We start from the raw sequence: 23,764 nt of genomic DNA on the forward strand, positions 1-23,764 counted from the left end.
CCATAGCGAAGCCGAGACAAAACTATAGGGGCCGGCAAAATACGTGCTACGTCTGGCTGGTCGTCGAGTTGTTTACAGGTCATCATCGACACAGCAGCACATCTCGGCTCATATCTCTTGATCTGTCCAGCTGCTGACTTTCCGAAACCTGCACTTGCTCTCCTCCTCGCAGGAGAGCTTGTGTAAGGTTTGGAAGGTAGGAGACGAGATACTGGCAGAAGTAAAGCTGGGAGGACGGGCCGTGAGTCGTTCTTGGGTAGCTCAGTTGGTAGAGCGTTGCCCGCGGAAGGCAAAGGTCCCGAGTTCGAGTCTCGGTCCCGTACACAGTTTTAATCTGCTAGGAAGTTTCACACTGTAAGTTAGTTTAAGTAGTGTGTAAGTCTAGGGTCCGACCTCAGAAGTTTGGTTCCTTAAAAATTCACACACACACAATTGTGTGTCATTACTTTCTTGTGGCGTTTTTCTCATTAAAATGGCCTCTAACCCACCTCCTACACCACATGCGTCTAAGCCTCCATTTGCTGCTGGCTTTGATCTAATGAAGTTCATTCAGTTTCAGAATCACCAAATGTCGCAGTTGATGACGGCCGACCACCAATCATTAATGCACAAGCCGCTGCTGCATCAACTCCGCCATAACATCCCGCCACATCCACAGCCCCCGCCTCCGTGTATTTCTACATTCCGAGGTTTCGATAAACAACAAGAGGAATGGAACGAGTACTACGCTCAGTTCAACGGTCATTGTGCTACACATCAAATGCAAGGTACTGTGAAACTTCCTTACTTCTTGTCAATGGCTGGCACAGGTGTTTACCGCCTCAGTCAGAAGTTATTCCCACCTAGTAAGCCGGAATTGCTAATTTTTGAAGATTTAATTTCCGACCTCACTAAGGATCGTGTACACTTCGCTGTAACTTGTACAAGTTCTTTCGATTGAGAAAAAAGCCAGAACATCTATACCCTCAGTGGTTCACTGATCTTCAGGGTTTGATACGACAGCGTCGTTTTCAACGTAACTGTGGACAGTACTATAGTGATGCAAAGATTCTTGATGCAATTATGTACAATTGGCCAGACAGTAGGAATCGTGAACAAATTGATGAGGGAATACATTGGCGCCCCATAAAATTCCTATAAAGGACTAAGTAGAAGGACTGGACCTTCGTGGAGGGGATAGAAGTTCACTCACCTTTTATTGCACACGAAACTTCATTCATGTAAACAATTAATTCAAATAACAATAATAATGAAAAGTTTTGCCAAATGAGTGACTACCGGATACATAATCAGGCACAAGTCTGCCCTTGAAACAATTTTCATAAAGATACAATCAATAAAAGCAACAGACTAGGATTAAATAACAATCTTCTGAACAGCTTACCGTTACAATGATTACACATCGGACGGCAGCAGCCGATTTACGCTAATGCATCTTTAATGGGATTATAAACTGCTTTTGATGTTACGTATCTCGAGGACTAGACTGAAGACAAACTGAAGAGTGTCGAAATTGACTCACAGGTGATAAATGTCATGCTTAGGGAATGCATTCGCTACTGAGTACATACAATAAGCAACTTTAAACATGCAAGCCTTTCATACGAAACGCAGCTTACGCCTGAAAAAGACAGGCAAAAATTACATGTAGAGGAATTCTTTTTAAATTTGTGAACCTTGCACCAATACACGACACTTTTCTTGTAGATATATCTAAACTCGAGGCGCCAACAGGTACAGACACGATCGTCTTACACAACAGGCAGCGTGGAAAACTGCCAGTTGTCTCGCTCAACCACAAAACGTCGGACCGTGAGGTATACAAGCCTCAGAACGCCTGTTTCACACACACTCCCTCAAGCAGTATTACCTTAAAAACAGGCAACTGTTACAGGATGTACATGGACCATAAACGGAACGTAGGAATCTACTAAATAAGAAAGATAAGTAAGGGCCCGAAGGCGTAGATCAAACCCACAACCCAGGCACGAAGGTACTACAAATCGTAAGGAATTATGATCCTAGAAGTCACGCGTTGCAATACGATAACGAACACTTAAACACCTTAAGTAAGTAATCCTTCCCTAATGAACCAAAGTCAGTGAACTGAGAACAATATTAGATAAAACAGCATAAAATTATCACCAAAAAACGTTAAACAATTTGTCACTGCCTTCAAGCAGTAACCAAATCATGCCCAAACAAGAAATTCAGTTCACGTTGACATAAGATTACCTCAAGGAAAGGCACAAAATAAAAAAAAAGGGTAGCCTTACAATAATTATACATCCTTGATGGACATAAACTTTCAAGACTCGGGAGAAAAATCTGGTAATGACAATACAATGTGCATCAATGTGTTAAATGATACACACTGCTTTCTGAAACAGACTAAACACTGTGGTTAAGAAATAATACACAGTAAGCCCAAAGGTTTAAATGATAAATCGATGCCATCAGCCGCCAGTCAGAATCGCACTACAAGTTTTGTAGAGACGATCCACAAGATAAACTGTACACCGAGTGTCGTTATTGAGAATGAAACTGTAATCTGTCTCAGGTTCATCACACTTACAACACAGAGGGCAGAAAACGTGTCTCCAACGAATGACATAAACGCAATGAAATCACTTTATTACATCAGTTGAAGTCCATGTCCAACAACATCGGAAGAGTAGGCACTAGTAAGCACCCAAAATCGCATACAATCGGCTAACGACCCTCAAAATACTTCGCTACGCAGTCCATTCCAATACGCATCCAACACAGCCAGCGTCCACCCGTATGGTTGTTTTCATAGCGACTTTATCTCCCACCAAGGTTGCCTCTCCTCTCCACTTCCAATCACACGCTGTTACTAGCTGCTTGTTACTCCGCACGTTCTCTCGGCCGATTCTCTCTCCTGGGCGCCACCTCGCGACCACCTCACTTGCGCTGGAAGGGGTACGATCGCTGGAGGAGAATCGATAGAACGAAAGATGGCAAGGCTCACCCTCCCCCACCAAAGCTTTCCACCCCCTCGGAGACAGGAAAGCCAAGCTTAATCACTTTCCTTAACCTGGCTGATATGAATTTTGGACGTTTTTCCAGTGGCCAGATTACGATTTACATGAACGATCTGGTTGATGGTATTGACAGCAGCATTAGACGGTTTGCCGATGTAGTCTACATGAAAGTAGTATCACACGAAAGTTGTGAGCAAATCAATGAGGATTTGCAGAACATAAATGCGTGGTATAATGACAGGCAGTTATCTCTCAATATTAGTAAGTGTAACCTACTGCGTATAACAAGGTGAAATCTCGATTAATGTACGAGTGCAAAATAAATGCCCAGTCTTTGGAAGCGGTAACATCCGTCAAGTATCTGGGTGTTACTATTTGAAATGATCTCAAATGTTATGATCAGATCACACAAGTAACGGGTGAGGAAATCTCTAGATTGCGGTTTATTGGTAGACTCCTGAAGCGTTGCAGTCCTTCAACAAAGGAAATAGCTTACAATACGTTACTTCGTCCAGTCTTAGAATATTGTTCGTCTGTATGGGATACTAACCAGTTGGATCTGATACAAGAGACTGAGAAGGTCCAAAGAAGATCGGCAAGATTCGTGACTGGTACATTTAGCTATCGCGAGAGCGTTACAAATCTCATTGAAAGTTTGAAGTGGGCCACACTTGCAGATAGACTGCTCGCTAAACAGAAGGGGCTGCTTACTAAATTTCGAAATCCGATCTTCACCGAGGATGTAGAGCATATATTATTACCACCAACTTTCAAATCGTACAATGTTCACCAGTCAAAGATAAGGAACATTAGAGCTCGTACTGAGGCGTTCAGAGAGTCGTTTTTCCCTCGCGTGATCCGCGAGTGGAACAGAGGGGTGGAAATATGACTTTGGCGCGAATTGTGTCCTCTGCCACACACCGCTTGCTGGCTAGCGGAGTATATATGTAGATGTAGATATAGATGTTGTCACCAGAAGATTAACAGGACTCAAGAATTTGGGCACCTGACAGAGTCCCAGAAATTGGTGATGCATTTTTCTAGACGGACCGTCTTCCCCCTTTGACCTAATACCAAAACCCTGAAGAAACACTCAGTCCACTACTTTACACTTAAAAGGATGACTACCCTCATAACAAAAAATCTGTACTCCTACGTACTAGTTTAATATTATGCTGGATAATCTAGGGACTGTCTACATTTAGGTGATATAAGTACACGCATACGGCGCAGACCTGGTGAGCGGCTGATTATGGAGTGCAATTGCCCACGATACACAGGTCCCACTGAAGGCTTCAGCATGTGGGAAGCCATCAGTTAGAACTCGCGGTCGCATTTAGTTTTCATAAACAATAAAGTAACCAGCACCCCTACATTATCTAGACATTCCACAGGTTGTTATTCTTGTAGTAGAGTCATTCATTTGCTAGGAAAGTGATGAGCCCTTTCACCACGACAATGCACGTCCACAGACGGCTGCTGCAACCCTCCACAGGTTGTTATTCTTGTAGTAGAGTCATTCATTTGCTAGGAAAGTGATGAGCCCTTTCACCACGACAATGCACGTCCACAGACGGCTGCTGCAACCCAATGCGCCCCTTGTGATGTGCATCTGCCCTGTCCAGCAGATCTCTCTCTAATGGAACACGTATGGGACACGGTGAAGCGGGAATTTACTTGTTCTCCAGAGCCTGCATGAACGATGAAGCAGAGGGCGCTAGACGCTTGAGATAATCTATCGCAGGATGTCTTTCGACTCTAATCGTCTTCATGCGAGAATACACGCCTGCAGTGCTGCCAGAGTGAGGTTCACCGTGTACTGATGCGACTATTTGGGCACCCTTTACTATGACACGTGTGTTTCATTTGGTCTGAATTTTGTCATGTACTTCTACAATGATGAACTAATTGTCATCTCACTTGCCAATAAAATGGCCTTGTGATTGAGAGTGTGGCATTTTTTCCAACACTGTATTTGTTCGTGCAGCTTGCTTTTTTCCATTGTTATGCTTGGTAACAGCTAAAATTAGTGAACTCCTACAGAGGCAAAGAACTGATTTAGTCTCTAGCTCGCCAGCAAAATTTCGAAAACTCATGAGGTCTGTGAAAGATGATGTTGGCCTCAATATACCAGAGATATACAAACGAAATGAGGGTATGGAGTGGAGGTCTGCAGTTAACCAAAATTTGCGATTCACCAAACTTAATGCTAAAGCCGGAGCGGCATTATGGCAATCAGAATATCACATGTCGCCGTAAAGGGTACCAGAGATTACATAGGCGGTAGCCCCTCTCTATAAGGACGGCTCCAGCAACCACATGACAGTCGCTACTTGACAATGGCCGACGATTATGGAGAGTTCACAGCTACATGTTTAGATGTTTTTTGTGCCGGCACGGTAGCCCAGCGTGCTCAATCAGAGGACTGGTTGCCCTCTACAATGAAAAGAAAAAAAGAAAAGTGAGTGAAGGATTCAACGACAGACTTGATGAGACGTCATGCGACGTTCGCCCAGACTAAATGTCCAGAATAATGAGGAACGAAATGAAGGGGAAAAAATGGAGTACTGAGCCGGTACTCGTGGGTTTTTGACCACCTGACGCTGCTGGAAGCTCGGGAGAATTGTATCACTAATGTATCTAGATCTATGATTACCTAAGTTTATCACAACACCCAGGGGGATTATGCTCTTAAAAGGACAGTCCTTACTGACTTTGCCATCCACGTCAGTTTCGAAATATTGCTCCGTCTGCAATGATCTAGTCATCGATGCAGCATTGAGGGTAATCATCCTCTGTTGCTTCTTCCGTAATGAAATATCGGTCAACGTGTCGTGGAAGTTAAACTATTTATGGAAGTATGTCTCGAATCAGCAGTGCTGATTGGATACGTCCCTGTTCCCTCTGTTATCCAGTTCATAGTTTCTTGTACACTCTTAATCCTTGGTTTACTACCGTCTTATTCATTTCATTTTACGCCGGAGGAGCCAATTCACATGAAAAGAATAGTTTCTTACTTTAATGTAGTATAAACAACATCATTATTCTTACCTAGTCAAGTTTTTCTGAATACGAGCCAACGTGACAGGCGGTTCAGCTGTTCGGTTTGTAAATCATTGAATACGTGACGCTGTCTGCCTAATTTCACCATTTCAGTACTACTACGTGGATGAAAATATTGCCCCTTAATGACATATGGTTTCTGCGAAATACGTGTTGTGTCGGTATCTGGGCTGACACCGTGAAGTTGGGATGGCTGAAAAGGCAAGCTAGACTAACGCAGACGGGCGTAAAGTACTGGAACAGGATACGTAATTAATGTTAGGAAGAACTTTACTCCAACATTGTGGTACATCGATCTTGATGATACACAGGAGACTTTAAGTACAATCACTGTATGGCTAATCTGTCTCTCGGCTAATGAGAGAGAAAGGCTTCGTACATCTGGTCGCTAGCTAGGTTCTCGTACAACTGGGCGAGTGCTCTCTCGTATCACGAGACCTGCCTTGGTGGTGGCGCTAGGTCTGCGATTACACAGTGGCGACACGCGGGTCCGACATGTACTAAATGGACCGCGGCCGATTTAAGCTACCACCTAGCAAGTGTGGTGTCTGGCGGTGACACCACATTCCTCCCCCGCAAATCGGCGAACGGTCGTGTGATAAGGCTTCCGACCGCCGTGGGGAGGACCACATGTTGACGTATGCGATGAGGTGGGGAGCCTAACAACAGGCGAGGCTGTGCCACCCGCACCCGGCCATTCGGTCCGAGGGGAGCTAGGAAACGCCTGAAAAACTAGTCCAGGGTGCACGTCAACATGCGGTGTATGCGCCCGTAAAGAGACAGGAGGGACCGAAGGATCAACCTCCATTGCGCCGGGGTAGCCGACGCGCGATGACGTCATGTGGTCCGGAGCGGGCGGGAGTTCCAAGGCGGAGGACAGCTGGTCACGGGAAGCGATCGGCGGCGCGTGACCCTGGGAGGCGCTTGGCGGCTGCAACGAAGCGTCGAATGCGGGCGGCGCCGGCGGGAGAACAAGCGGCAGCGGCGGCGGCTGCTGCTGCTGCGGCGGCGGCGGCGCGTCGCCATGGGGCAAAATGGAAGGCATCGTCGGTAACACCTGGGGATGAGGCGAACCAGTAGATGGGTCCCCAGGGCGCTGACCGGACGGCACCGTCGCTGAAAGCAGACGGGGAGCGGCAGAACCCGAGCGACGACAGAGGCGCAGCTGATTGAGATGCCGACGCACCTCACCAGAGGTCCCCAAAACCAAATACATCGCGCGGCCGAGGAAGCGAAGAATGCGCCCTGCGAGCCAACGCCGTGAACCTCGATAGTTGCGATAAAATACAACGTCGCCTGGAGCAAAAGCAGGAGTCTGCCGCTGCACAGGAACCTGATGCGGCGGATGCAGCAAAGACATCAAGGTGCGATGAGGACGACCGTGGAGCAACGCAGCCGGCGAGCGACCATCTCGGGGCTGAGAGCGATACGAAGATAAAAAGAGCAACAATGCGTCCTCCCGAGAATGCGACTCTTTCAATTTCAACATCTGTGACTTGAAAGTCCGGACCAATCGTTCAGCGGCACCGTTGGACTGAGGCGAAAACGGCGCGGATGTCAGATGTTGAATACCATTGGCCTGGCAGAATGACTGAAATTCTGCGGACATGAATTGTGGGCCATTGTCGGAAACAATAGTCTGCGGAAAACCTTCAATGCAAAAGATAGCAGACAACGCTTGGATGGTGGCGGAGGACGTCGTGGAAGACATCCGGACAACAAAAGGAAAATTACTGAAGGCGTCGACCAGAACCAACCATCGAGCATTCCAGAATGGACCAGCAAAATCAATGTGCAAGCGTTGCCAAGGGGAAGTGGCTTTTGGCCACGCAAAGACTTTCCGCGGCGGTGCGGATTGTTGTTCGGCACACGCCGGGCACGAAGAACACATATTCGTAATCGCAGCATCGATTCCGAACCAAGTACAGTGCTGACGAGCAAGTTGTTTCGTTCGCACTATACCCCAATGTCCTTGGTGAAGAAGCCGTAAAACAGAGGACTGTAACGAACGTGGGACCACGACTCTGGACTGATCATTATCAGAACGCAACAACAAAACACCACGTCGAACAAAAAGTCTCTCCTTGTGAGCAAAAAATCGGCGAACCAACGGATCCTCGATCCGAGACTTTGACAAGGGCCATTGCGTAGCAACAAAACGTAAAACAGTAGCAAGGACAGGGTCAGCAGCTGTGGCTGTAGCTACACGACGAAAATCAATCGGAAACGATTCGACCACTTCATCGGTTTCCGAATCAATGAACATGCAAGCAAGTTCGGAAGAATCGAATGCTTTATCCTCAGCAACAGGCAAACGGGACAACGCATCGGCGTTTCCATGCTTAGCAGTGGACCGATACAAGATATCGTAGCGGTACTGCGAGAGGAAAATAGACCAGCGAATGAATTTCTGCGCTGTACGTGGAGGTACAGGCTTGGTCGGATGAAAAAGCGATGTCAAAGGTTTGTGGTCTGTGATGATGGTAAAGTGACGACCATACAAGAAATCATGGAACTTAGTAACACCAAACACGAGAGCCAAAGCTTCTTTCTCTATCTGTGAATAATTTCTTTGCGCAGACGAGAGCAATTTGGACGCAAAGGCAATAGGGCGATCATGGGAGCCAACTTTGTGCGCAAACACAGCACCGATCCCGAAATCCGATGCATCTACCATCAACAAAAGGGGTTTCTGGGGATCGAAAGGCGTAAGGCAAGTATTAGAAAGCAACGCCGATTTCAACTGGCGAAAGGCGCGTTCACATTCCGTCGTCCAGACGAACGGAACACCTTTACGGCGTAAGCGATGAAGCGGAGCTGAAATGGAAGAGGCATTGCGCACATATTTATTGTAATAATTAATTTTACCCAACACACTCTGTAGCTGTTTCACATTTTGAGGGGAAGGCAATTCTTGTATGGCACGGAGGTGCTCTGGACTCGGATGTATGCCTTGGGCATTAATGACATGTCCCAGGTATGTTGCAAGAAGGCTGCACTGTCCTAACACAGGAATTGTCTGTCCGGAATATGTAGTTAGCTTAACATTTGCGGAACGCAACGGAGGTTTGCCCAGTTGTTTGTACGTGTCGTGATTGAGCAATGAAACTGCAGCTCCGGTATCGAGCTGGAATGGTATCACTTTGCCTTCAAAGTCTAAGTCCACAAAAAGTTTATTGTCCTGCTGACGACAAAAGCGACTGTTTTGTGCAATTTGAATAGACACTGGTACAGAATCACTTGCTAATTGACGTGATTTCCGGCGACGTCGACGCACAGTTTTTGTGGGACGAACACAGTTACTGTTAGAGAAAGTGTCACTGGACGAAGCGGAATTAACGACATGAATGTCCATAGGCGAAGGTCCACGAGCCTGAGTGTCCTTGGTTTGATTCCGGCGCGAAGCAAAGGGCCTGGAATGATTGTGATTGTCTGATCTGAGCTTTTTCTGGCAAACACTTTGAACATGTCCTTTCTTATTGCAGAAAAAGCAAATAGCTTGGCGTGACAGGCAATGTTCACGCGAATGTCTAGTAGCACACCGCGGGCACGATTTCACTACATTTGTGGGCTGGCGCGGCACACGTGGCTTAGCGCGCGGCGGCAGCTGTGCGGACGTGCGCGAGGCCCGGTTACCGGGCCGCGCAGCGCTTCCAGCGGGCCGGTTAATGTTACACACGGCTGGCGAAGTTTCAAAAGATTCCTGAGCACAGTCAAGTGTGTCCTGTCTATCCAATGTGCTTTGCACGCGTGGGTTCGGATCCCATCCTCGTCGCCAATGTTGTGTCGGTATCTGGGCCGACACCGTGAAGTTGAGATGGCTGAAAAGGCAAGCTAGACTAACGCAGACGGGCGTGAAGTACTGGAACAGGATACGTAATTAATGTTAGGAAGAAAAGTACAGAGCAGGTTTAATACTTAACTTTACTCCAACATTGTGGTACATCGATCTTGACGATACACAGGAGACTTTAAGTACAATCACTGTATGGCTAATCTGTCTCTCGGCTAATGAGAGAGAAAGGCTTCGTACATCTGGTCGCTAGCTAGGTTCTCGTACAACTGGGCGAGTGCTCTCTCGTATCACGAGACCTGCCTTGGTGGTGGCGCTAGGTCTGCGATTACACAGTGGCGACACGCGGGTCCGACATGTACTAAATGGACCGCGGCCGAGTTAAGCTACCACCTAGCAAGTGTGGTGTCTGGCGGTGACACCACAATACGTACGTCAAATGTGGTTCCCTGTGATGAAGAATTCCTCCCTGGAATACGGCAAAGCAGCGATCAAAACCAATTTCCTAATGCTATGAGGCGGAAAGCCGGGAGATGGCAACCAACTTAACACAGCGCTTCGGGTCTGTTTCCTCGTCACTCTGAGGCTGGAGGCTGTTTTCTCCAGGAACTGTCCAAAATGAGCAGCATAAAATAGCCGACTTACGCTGCCGAAGATCTGTTTTCTTCAGAGTTGAGTCTGAGCATTCGTTAGCCTTCTCAGCCCCGAGCTTAAATTTTACTGATGGGAAGTTTATATTGATGGTCAGTGCATTGTTCTGGGACTAAAAATGATTGAACTACTAAATTTAAAAATATGGTATGATTAACTATATTTTCAGAAGACGTTCAGAGTGAATGATATTTATAAACTACTTAAAAAAATGGGGGAACACATATATCAACGTCAGGTTGATTCACATTTATCTTATACTAAAGCAGGAAAACTCTGAAATGACAATTTACCTCGACATTCAAGCCCACAGACTGGTAAACCCTTCAGTCACTTTTAAATTTAGTGTCTACGAATATGGTTAAAGTCACAATTGATTTATTGATTGGAGAAGGGGGTGGAATATGAACATTACTCTCGTCAAAGACTACAAGACTACAAGCATACCACTTCACGTCCACCTGCGCGCAATTAGTACAATGTAGACCACTCACCAAAAACTGCGTGGGAAGTTTGCGTTCAGAGTTCGTGGAGGTGTAGCGCCTGCACCGTTCACAGTAACCATCTACCATCAAGGCGTAGGTCTGAAGATGGTCTAAAACAGACTGAAACCGGTAACCTTATAAAAGAAAGTTTATTTGTTTATTCATATTCAGATTTAACTGTTTTCGTAGCTTGGTAAAATTTTTAGGTCTTCAAAAATACGAAATAATTTCAAAATCTTAAACATAGCTGCAAACATCAACTGTGTAGATCTGGAGAGGTTGAAAAGTCAGCCAACAAGTTGCAAATAAAGGTTTGTTAGCCCTTGACCATGGTTTCGATATTTGTAAAAGTATCTTCTTCAGAAGTAGTGGCCTTATTGCATCACATGATGGCACAATATATTAGATGAGAGCCGCTCATATTTGTCTAATCTATCGTGCCATTATGTGTTGTAATAAGACCAATACTTCTGAAGAAGATATTATAAAGATATCTCAACGTCGGTCAAGGACTAATAAACCTTTATTTCCAACTGGTTGGCTGATTTTTCAACCGCTTCATGTGCTATAACTATTGAAAATGTACGCCAACGGTTATAACTACGCAATTTATTAAGTAATAGACTACTAGATCATTAAAGGTGCGATTTTTGGCTATGGATTTAGTTGGTTCTATCAATATTTTGTAAAGTCCATGACGGTATGTCGGGGATAGGGAATAATTCGTATTCCATAAAACCCACCTCAACTCTGTAGGTGCTGAGAACAAAGATTAGATTTGTGACTTATGCCAACGTATTAGCGTAAAACGGATCACTTCTACTGCACAAACCTGTAAGTCTTTCGAAACTTCGATTTGCATTCAAAAAAAGGATTTTACTTGGTGTACATTAATCATGTTTATCCCAAAATTTGCATGATTATCTGCATTCTACTAACCTATTCCTTACTTTCTGGTTGTTCGCTATTATCCTGCAGTAGTAAGTTTATTAAATATTCTTAGAAGTAATACAATTAATTATAGCTAAATAGTTGAAGTACATGATAAAGATTCGAAATTGATGATAAAATTGTGCCTGGGAGTTAAGAACGAGTTGAATTGGGAGATACGACTACAACAGTAAATGATATTTCACAAACCGCGAACGTCGCCTACTCTACATTATGACTGAATGACTGAGGAGGCTACCCTAAGTCATCAACTTAAATTTTATGAAGTAGTTGCGAATTAAAAACAGCGATATGAGATTCATCTCTGCTTCTTAATGACGTATTAATCTGACTGGAATCAGTTGTATGTATGAAGCAGCAGAGTGTGAAATGATTCAGAGTTCGTCTGGATACGACCTGTGAGCTTGAAAATTTAGAATCCACTGTTTTAACCGTCGTTGCAATGAGCAAATTGTAAACTGATGGCTTTGACCCATAATTATCCCCTGCATGTACAGCAATTTTTAGTTGAAGTATAAGACTTGAGGACTTTTTTCGGTAGATAATCGGACAGTAACCAGAACAAGGATTTAATTGACTCTGAAGGATCATTGTGAAGGCAGATGTCTAAGTGGGAGACAAACCATAAACCGACATGTCCTAGAACAGATAATCAGAAGGTCTGGCAATTTTTTTCTGTCACCTACCGTTTCTTATTTCTTTCATAACGATTTATGTTCGTGAAAATTTGTTAGTTGACTTTGGTTCGGGATCAACGTTAAACTGAAGACCCAACCATAAATGTCTGGATAAGTCAGTTCAGAAGTCATACCACCTACAAGGGGACCGTTCCTATTACATCGCTGCAGTGTTCTAACAAACCTTACACTTAATGACAGCTTTAGCCTTTTCTATGATCATTACCATTTGTTTCTGCTAAAGTGCGTCAGAATATACAAATTCAATCGATTGTGTCTTAAAGTGACATCATTTAAGATTTGTTAATACTGCTACAGATGTAAGGTGGCTATAATTTCGCATCTTACAGGAACTCATCCACATACTTTGCCGTGATCTACAAACACAATTAGGTATGATGTGATAGGTTGTACATTGTATATATGAATGTATAAAGGAGACTGACATTGTCACGTACGCCTTGTAAATAATTGTTAACGCTTATTGCATGAAAGGTGACGGAGTGTTTTTATTATAAAAACGGTGTAATGAATGATTGCCTATACTAGTAGAGGTTGGAACGCCAGTGGAGATGAAACAGCAGGCAGAACTCAAGCTCTGGGTGGAAGGCCCGCACAGGTGTTGGTCCTGCTTAAACACAGGAAGTAGCTAGACAGACGTCGTGGCACCTGAGCTCTGGAGCACAATAGGGTGACGGCCGGCCGCTATTGTAGTAGGGGCCGCAACGATAACCGGAGAATAGTCCCGAACGCTGAAAATCTTGGACACAGGTGAGAGGAACGAAGAAGCAGCACCTGGGAAACCATGCAGGGTGGGTTATTTCCAAGGATTTTTACTCATAAGCGTACCATTGTACGTGTATAGGTTTTTCCTCGCAAACTTTCTGCGCTGCACCACAAAAGACTAAAGTATGGTTGGTCGGCCTTCGGAAGAATCTGTAGAGAGGGAGAATATTCCATGGTTTCGGGAGTATTATTTTACACCGCCTTGAGTAGCATCAAGGACAGACGACCAAGTGTTATTTTAATTTACAATTTTCCTTAAATAACGTAAGTAACAACAGCCTAACTAATTATCCGAACCACTGTCAGGTCATCACACCTCACACAATATGAATAATTCCAGAATGAGATTTTCACCCTGCAGCGGAGTGTGCGCTGATATGAAACTTCCTGGCAGATTAAAACTGTGTGCCGGACTGAGACTCGAAATCGGGACCTTTGCCTTTCGCGGGCAAGTGCTCTACCATCTGAGCTACGCAAGCACGACTCACGCCCCGTCCTCACAGCTGTACTTCTGCCAGTACCTTGTCTCCTACCTTCCAAACTTTACAGAAGCTCTCCTGCGAACCTAGTAGAACTAGCACTCCTGAAAGAAAGGTTTGCAGGAGAGCTTCTGTAAAGTTTGGAAGGTAGGAGACGAGGTACTGGCAGAAGTAAAGCTGTGAGGACGGGCCGTGAGCCGTGCTTGCGTAGCTCAGATGGTAAAGCACTTGCCCGCGAAACGTAAAGGTCCCGAGTTCGAGTCTCGGTCCGGCAGACAGTTTTAATCTGCCAAGAAGTTTAATATGAATAATTAATTGCCTAATCGGAGTGAAATAAAATTTAGTTCTAAATATACAGGTTGGCAATTATTGAACTATATGAAGTAAAATCGTGAAACGTCCCCTTTGAACTATTTATACATGACTGTGCTTAAACTGACGCACAATATTTTGTTAGCGCAACGCAATCTGACTTTCAAAATTCCCTACAAAAGAATGGCCCTGACTAACATTAAACTATACCTTTCACAAATCACTTACCTCACAAAAATCTTCGCTGCTCAAGCTACTGCAATACAGCAAGCGCCACTACTGCCAGCTAAATAAAAGATTCAAACTATGGAAGGCACTAACTACTGATAGGGATAGTTAGCAAATGAAAGATATTAATAAAGAACAAACAATGTATCATATATAAATATAGCAGTTCATGACAAATTTCAAAACTCCGCCATCTCTCTCCCCACATCCACCACTGCTGGCGGCTCACGTCCAACTGCGCAACGCTACACGCTGTTCACAGCCAGCTGCCTAACACTACAATGGCGAGTATTACAACAATGCAAAGCAGACACAGACTGCCCACAGCACAGCCAGTGATTTTCATACAGAGGTGGCGTTACCAATAAAAAAACCTAAACAGCCTACTTACATAGCCCCCATGCTCCCCACAAAAAATTTTACAAATTGGACTGGGCAGTGGCCAATACAGCCCGCTGCGAGCCTAGTAATACTAGGGCTCGCAGCTCCAAGCGCTCTCTCTCGCACACTCAAGGCCACGCGAACACGCGGTCACGTGACTTGCCTCTGCGACGTGCATGGCGTCGTCGCTGGCGACGCAGCGTTCCTGTTTACAGATCTTTGAAAGCAATTGATATTGACTTGGCTGGTCAGTTCAATAAACAACAACTGATTGGAGGTCCAAATGTGTTTCGTGGACTTAAACTACTTACTTGTATTAACGTGCCACAGCAATGCCTCTGCGACGTGCATGGCGTCGTCGCTGGCGACGCAGCGTTCCTGTTTACAGATCTTTGAAAGCAATTGATATTGACTTGGCTGGTCAGTTCAATAAACAACAACTGATTGGAGGTCCAAATGTGTTTCGTGGACTTAAACTGAATTTCACGTGTGATGTACAAGCTCTATTTGGAGGGAGTACATGGCTCACACTAGCAGTTGTGTGGGGCAATCATTGTGATTATGGTGGCCTTGAAGCTTTTCCAGATGCAAATATTTTAACATGGAAGACATTTTCATAATTACAATAACAAAGAAATCAAATGCACACACTTATTGATACAATGTTGGGCAAAAGCTAAAATATTCTCACAGTCCATAAAGACAGTCCTCATCATTCGTCACAGTAAAATTGCAGTGTTTTTCTCAAAGTCTGAGCAGTAAAAGAAAATGCGCACAGAAGTAGTGGATTTCCATGCAGTCTTGAAGAACTTGTGTTGTCCTTCCAACGGAAAGTCAGTGCTGACTCTCGACATGCAGACAGGTAATGCGCCACAACAGAGCAAACCCACAGCAGAGTCAGTCATAGTTTGGAAGAATATTGGTAGGTAGGTCATCACGGAGCAGACCCACTGTAGTTCTGGTAGAGAGTATGGTATTGGTGGGCCACCAGAGGTGCAGACCCACTGCAGTCCTTGTAGAAAGTGTGGACCGGCCCACTGTAGTCCTCGTAGAGATGACCAGCAGCCATCTGTTGTGATTGTGCAGGTGCACAATCACCAGTGAAGAGTCTTGCAGTTAATATACCAAGTCCATAACCACCACTTGTGCACTCACAAAGTTTTTTGGAATTGTCCTTAGAACGAGCAATGCTGTTATCCAGTCCCTTGCTGAATTATCAACACACGTGCAAACACTAACAGTCCCTATTTCTCACATATTGTCCATATACTATGACCAACAGAAACGTGTGCAGTGAAATGTAACTTACAAGTTAATAATAAGATGAACTGGTGTCAATTACAATTTTATAACGTGAGAATACAATTACAAAGGTACAAAATACATCACTAAAAACATAATAATACAGATAACATTTGTAGTAATAGGGGCTTTACAAAAGAATAGAAATAAACATATACATCAGTATTACAGGAATTATGACATGAGTACATAGATAAAAGATCAGAATAACTTTCGAAACATCAACTTCACACATGAGCATTAACACAAAACAGAGTAAATAATGTCTAAACATCTTTACAAAGTAAATAACACATTATTAATGCCAATTGTATTTGAGGATAACAGTATTCCTCATCATAGTAAATGTAACTTAGTATTAGAAGAGAAAAAAGTTCTATGAAACAGTACACAGAGACAGGAAGAAAACAAATACACAAGGGTACACAAACATATAGTGGGATAACACCAATAGGAAAGGACAGGGTTCGTTTTCAGTGTAACATGTGGTACTGCAGTCCAACCCAAAACTTCATATATCTTTCCTCTTATTTCATCCTTTGTTTCCACCAAAAAAATTCTATCTAAGCATGCTTTCTGTATTTATATGTTCACACATTTCTTACCTCAACATTTATTTCCAAGAAAATCCTACCTAAACCTGTTTTCTGTACTTTTTTTCATATAACTTCTCAATGCATTTCTTCCAATTCATCGCAACTCATTCTCTTAGAGGCTACCCCCTCTTAAGCTAACTTAAATCTACTGAGCTCAGATGCTAAACTAAGGGACGAGGCAATGCAGCAGCACAAAATAAGTAACACAAACAGCAATGACCAAAAAAAAAAAATGGAAAAATGCAAAGCAAGCTACAGTAAATCTAAATTACCAAGCAATGCTACATTACAACTAATATGAGCCAATGTGCAGCAACAAGAAAAATAAATGAGTAGTAAAACTGGCTTAGCAGAGTAACACAAAGTCAAATTCAGTAACACTATGCCTGGCAAACAGCAGCTTATATCTAAACATGATATAGCTCAAGCAGAAAAAATATTACAGTAAAAACAACAATCCAGATAAGGGAAATGTATATTCACATCTTAATGTCTAAGTAATTAAAGTGGTGCACCACAACAACTTATTGTAAAAAAAATATTACTATGTACTTGAAAAGAAAATTATGTGTCCAGTTACTGTTACTAGTCCCTTCTTAGAGTTCTTTCATTTCCAAGTGCTCCTTTTTTTAAAGAATGTGGATTACAAAATTATCATTTAATAGATCTGTTGACAGAAAGTGTTCACATTAGCAAATGCATCTAAGTTTATTTTATAAAACTAATGCTGTAACACAGCTGGAAAACAGGTATCAAATGAAATAAGCAATTACGCAAACCAAAGCAAAAAAATATCATTCAATAGTCATGTGACATTTCATAAGTTAGTAGAAATTCTCTCAACTCTCGTAGAAAGACGCTTGTCGTAATCAGGTGTGCAGATGTAAAAATATTTCTCGTCATTTCATTAGGCATTTCAGTAAATATCATAAATTACGAGCTCCACAGTATGCTTTCAACAAGAAAATGTCAATAGCGAGGATTATGGCCTCCCCTTTTTTTTTTCTACCTGTGCTTCCGGAAAGGCACACCCTAATGGCTTGTTCTCCAGGTGTCTGACACAGCGGTGTGCCGACGACGCACGTGCAGGTGGTCACTTAACTTTCTTACGGAAATATTTACGACAGCAGTTTCCGCTAAAGTGACAATCTCATATAAAATATTTCACAGGTCAAGAATTTGCGTTGCAAATGTGTAGAAACGAAACCCTATAAATATAACAGTGTCCAACAAATTTTCGCCGGCATTGTGATACATTCACGCATTTACACACATTTCATAACTCTTAAAGTACGATTCTTGGTTTCCAACATCCTGTTTCACTAGTCAAGAGTCCCTAACTTCTATTCATTATTCATATACATATAAACACATAATCACATTCCTCATATATGGTAGCATCATCTTATTGACATAAACATAGCTCAACAGCATAATACACATCGTCGTCGTAAAAATAACATCATAACACCTCAGTCAATTCTCAAAATCGTCGTAGCTTCCTCCAATAATTTCAAAACCTAAAAAGAATTCTCTGCTCATTTCAATAGTGTCATCTACTTCAAATGTACTTTAAAAATCATGATCTCATACCAAATACATCATTCAAAGCTCTCATAGTATCACAATGGGTCCGAAAAATATGAACAGTTCACACAGTACAGACAAAAATACAATTTCGTAAGTGTGAAGTTACCCAACTGTGTCATTACGTAAACATCTGTCACTGATATAGTAAAAACGTTTGTCTGTCTCAGTTAAATGATCAGATAGCTGTGTAATTATGTGTTGGAGATATATGGTACCGATGTGTAAAGTTGTATAAGCAAATACCATATTAGCTAGGGGTTCCTTGTGGTTGCCACACACATGGTACACAAAGTAAGCGTGTACCCCCCTGAGGATTAATGTAATTATACCCTCAGGTGTTACAGATTACAGCAATGGAATGAAATGTATCACGGAAAACTTTCTTTGTAATTCAAAAATCTTTAAAAATAAATGTTTTAAGTACAAAATTAATCACTGAAATGCGTGTCCTGTAGCGCTAAATGTGCATCTTGTTGTAAGATAATCTCTGTGGAAGTGTCGTAGTTATTTTCCTCCGAAAGCTAAGTTCTGCAGAAGCCAATGTACTTACCTCATGATAAACAAAAGTGAAATGCTTTGTGTAGAGATATCTTAGTTATTACGCTTATTGTTGTGATGATGAAAGTACTGTGCTGTAACGTATTGTTGTGCTATGGAAAAGGCTGTCTCCTTGTAGCTATACCACAAAAGTTACTAATAAAACATGTTTTGATTTCCAGAAGAATTCAGAAAAACTGTGCAGATATAAAACAGATACACCGCAAAAGCAACATTGTAAATTGTCACTCATTAGTAGCGTCGTGATAAAACCGTGTAGTTGTCACTTAAACTAACCACTCTGTCGTCTGGTATCTCACAGAAAGTACATTAAACCCAGAATGTATTTTCAAGTAAACCAAAATGTTGCATTAAAATCTCATTAGCAGTACCAGTACGTGTCCTAAGTATGTAAGCCTGATAGTCGTTACGTAATCGTGCAACTAACAAGCAAGAATGTACAAATACAACACTGTGTCGTCTGTTCACTCTAACAATGCATTTGTAATTTCTGTTTAAAAATGTTCCCTAGGTTCTATACTGGATATTTAACTTCAAACATTGTTGCATGTTAACAGTTTCTTAAGTCTGACAAAGCATACTAGAAATGTGAAGTGAAAAGTTTAATGGCAAAGACAAAGTTAAAAAGCAGATTATCTTTCAATAAACGGTTTTACATGTGAAATGTGGTGTAAACCTTTACTCTTCCTAGTACGCAGAGTTTCAACTTCAACGCAATTATCATGTGGTATATGTCGGATTCTGTAAGGTCCATTGTAAACTAGAAAGAATTTGCGACTCAAGTGTTTCTTCTTACGTGACAATGAATGAGCTTTAATGAGAACTTTCTGACCAATATACAATTTCTTTGCATTTGCTTTACCGTGTAGTTTTCTCCTTTTGTCTGCTGCAGATTTTATATTTTTAAAAGCCAAATCAATTATGTCTTTGTGTCGAAGTTTACGTGTATTCGGGAAAGGTGCAAGCTCTCTGATTCTGTTCGGTGGTTCTTCATTCTTCAGTACAAGAATAGGTGGTAAAGCAGTGGAATCATGAGGCATTTCATTCAGCACATTTTGAAATAAGTGTAAATACCTGTCCCAATGCTGATGCTTTCTGTGACAATAAAGTCTGCAAAGCTTATTGATTTCTTTCATAATCCTTTCAGACGGGTTGCAATGTGGTGAGTACAATGAAATAAAAACAGGTTTGATTTTACGATTCCGAAGCGTGCGTGACCAAACAGCAGATCTAAATTGCGGTCCGTTATCTGAAATGACTTTAGCAACGTGGCCAACTTCACGTAAGAAATTTTTAACAAAGGCGTTGGATACAGATCGTCCAGTGGCTTTACGTAACGGAGTGAAAGAAACAAATTTTGAAGTAAGTTCAACAGCGACTAGAACGTACGAAAATCCGTTGGATGTTCTGACAAGGGGTCCCAAGAGATCAACAGCAGCAAATTCTTTTCATTTAGAAGGAATAATAGGAAACAACGGAGCACGATGTGAGATAGTAGATGGTTTCGCCTTTTGACAAAGTTTACAAATAGACAAGACTCTTCGAATTCGCTTTTCCATATTGTTAAAATAACAAGTCGTTCGAAGAATATAACATTTTCGTGGACCAAAATGTGCGCAGCTGAAATGAATGTACCAAATGAGCTTATTAACAAAATCGTCTCGAATGCAAAGTACCCATAGCTTGTCATCAACAGTGCAGCGTTTGAAGAGTATGTTGTTTCTAACCAGGTAATAATGCCGAATCTGAGTGTATGTCTTTTCATGCCATTTACTTTTGATGTCTTTCCAAATCGGATCTTTATTTTGTTCATGAGCAATGTCCTTTAAAGATGTGGTGATGAAGTTTTCAAAGGCGACTTTCTGAATGTAAAGAATACTGAAATTTTTCTCGAGGTTGCCTTCTGTGTTACTTTTCTCAAGCCCAGCCGGTGTGCGTGACAGCGCGTCCGCAACAATGTTCTCCTTGCCGGGAATGTAGACTATTGTAAAGTGGAATTCTTGCAGAAACAATGCCCAACGTTTTAACCTGTCATGATTTAATTTTGAAGACATAAGAAATTGTAATGCACGATGATCACTGTATACTTTTACGTGCTTACCAGAAAGAAAGAAACGGAATTTGTTAAATGCCCAAACGATAGCTAAAGCTTCTAATTCAGTAACGGAATAATTTTTTTCAGATTTTGTTAGCACTCGGCTAGCAAAAGCAATGGTTTTCTGAATGGTAGTGTCATTTTCTATGGCTTCTTGAAATAAATGGGCACCAAGACAGACTTTAGAAGAATCCATGCTAAGGCAGAAATCTTGTGACAGATCTGGATGAGCTAAGATTGGCGCGTGAAGTAACGCTTCTTTCAAAGAACTGAATTTCAATTGTGCTTGTTCGTCCCCGTTCCAAATAGTATTTTTTCCAGTGAGAGAACAAAGTTTTGGTGTAACAAGAATTTGCATATTCTGAAAACGACGGTAAAAATTTACGAGACCTAGAAAACTGCGGACTTGTCTTTTTGTGGATGGAACTGGAATGGCTCTGATTGCTTCTAACTTTTCAGGATCCGGCTGAATCCCTTCAGAAGAAATAATATGTCCCAAAAACTTCACCTTTGTCCTACCGAATTCAGACTTTTCCAAGTTAACTGTAATTCCAGATTCTGCAAAAATACGTAACAAACTGTTGAGGATGCGATTATGTTGTTCCCATGAAGCTTCTGCTATCAGAATATCGTCCACATATAAGGTGATGTGACGTTTTAAGAACTCAGGTAATATGGAATTTAACCCACGAATGAATGCTGCCGAAGAAATGTTCAAACCAAAAGGAAGTTTCCGAAGCTGATAACAAACGCCGAAACAAAGGAAAGCTGTGTATTTTCTACATTCTGGATGAAGTTCGATCTGATAAAAGCTGGATCTGAGATCAATGGAAGACAACACTTTTACACCATTAAAATTTTGAAGAAGTTCTTCCATTGTCTGCGGCCTGTCTGTTTCAGGAATGATGATAATATTGATTTGTCTCGAATCTAAAACAAGCCTGATCGATCCATTTTTCTTCTCAACAACATGTAATGGGTTGTTGTATGAGCTAACTGCAGGCTCAATAATGCCCTTGTCAAGCATAGATTGTATTTCTGTTCTAACACGGTCCCTATAATGTCCTGGAATTACATATGGTCTAACACAAAATTTAGTATGCTCACGAACACGAAATTGGTATTGAAATCCCTTGATTGTTCCTGTTTTATGAGTAAAAACTGTGGAATGTTCTTGTAAAATCTCAAAAAGGTCCCGCCTATCAGTGTCATTACAATTCTCAATTGTTTGAATTTTATTCTGAATTAACTCATTAATTTCAAATATGCCGTCGATATCATCCCTGTCAGTTCTTGCAGAGTGATTGTTAGTGTCTAGTTCCGTAGAAAATTCCGAACTGTTGTCCAACAGAAGGTAAAGCCGATTGATTTCTTCGTCATGGTTTGAGAGCCAATCTTCAAATTTCAAAGCTATTGATTTACCTTCTTTCTCTAAACTTATTTCAGCATCGTGAAAGTTTAAGATTGCTCTGAATTCATTCAAAAAGTCTACTCCCAATATAATTTCCGTCGACAATAATGGAACAATAAGAAAGTTCGTAGAGAAGCTGTGGCTTTGACAAAAGAATTCTAAGTTGGTTTGTTGGCGTACATCTACACTTTTTCCAAAGATTGCACCTTGTAATTTAATTTTACGTAACGGAAGTGTGGGGCAATCGTTTGATTTGTTGCATTTGCTAAAGGCTGTTTCACTAATTACTGAGATGGGGCTGCCAGAGTCAAGTACTGCCGTAAATTTTACGTCATTTACAGTAATGTGAATCACAGGATATGCAATGTTGTTAAGTTTTACGTCGTGTTCCTGGGGTAAGATGTCCCTAATGTCTTCCATTTTTACGTAATTACTATCTACGGCAGCTGCGTCATCAGTTTCATAAGTACGTTTTGTTGCTGCCGGCGGTGTGAGTCATTGCCTATTGTCTCATTGCTGGCGCGCGTCGTTATTGGGATTTGGAGACTTAACTTCTACAAATTCACCGTGACGAGGGGGCCCTGCTCTGTTTGAATCCCGCCAGTTCTGATGCAATTCAGGTCTGTCGTTACGATCATATCGTCTGTCGTCATGTCGGTAGATTCCATAGTTTCTTTCTTGTCGGTCACATGGTGGAGAATTTCTCCGTGAATCGTAACTGCGTGCTGGTCCATTGCGTCTAAAGTCATTCTGTCTCCCTTGATAGTATTTATTTTGGTTCCCATATTGTCTGTTTATCTTATTGTCTCTGTGATAGTCATTACCACGGAGAGGTGATCTTTCCCTGTAGTTATTACTACTCTGCCAACGGTTGTCATACGGGTGGTGTCTGTTTTGGTCACGATTTGTGTTGTGAGAATAGCCTTGTCGTGTCAAGTTATTACTTCTTTCATCGCGGAATTGCGACGGATGTGACCTGTAATTGTTGTGTTCCTGGTTTCGCGTTCCGCGACTGTCAGTGTCAATTTCTAATTCTTGTAAGAGTCCCTGAAATGCTTCAATGTCGTCTTTGCAACGTCCTGCCAAAATAATATGTCGTAAATGTTCAGGCAGTTTGATTAAGCAAATGCGGATGAGTTCTGAGGGGCTGTATGGGTTTGAAAGATACTGAGTCTTATGCAACATATCTTCAAAATATTTCATAAGACTGGAAAATTCAGATTGTTCGAAACGTTTCATCATTATGATGCTATGTTTTACTCGGTCTTGTGTGGCTTGAGACCAATATGCTGAGAGGAAGGCATGGTAAAACTCTCCTTCACTGTGACAATCGTGAATTACCGATCGCATTCTTACAGCTGGTTCATTCTCCAAGTAGCCACACATAAATTCTAATCTGTG

General features: G+C 42.2%; 1 non-coding gene across 1 annotated transcript; it reads left to right on the forward strand.

The window, feature by feature from the left end:
* The first annotated feature begins 245 nt into the window (after positions 1-245).
* Positions 246-324, forward strand: Trnap-cgg (transfer RNA proline (anticodon CGG)). Its single transcript has one exon. It is a non-coding gene; the product is annotated as a tRNA-Pro (tRNA).
* Positions 325-23,764: the final 23,440 nt, after the last annotated feature.

This window comes from Schistocerca serialis, chromosome 8, assembly GCF_023864345.2.
Source record: "Schistocerca serialis cubense isolate TAMUIC-IGC-003099 chromosome 8, iqSchSeri2.2, whole genome shotgun sequence".
In the NCBI taxonomy this organism is placed as follows: domain Eukaryota; kingdom Metazoa; phylum Arthropoda; class Insecta; order Orthoptera; family Acrididae; genus Schistocerca; species Schistocerca serialis.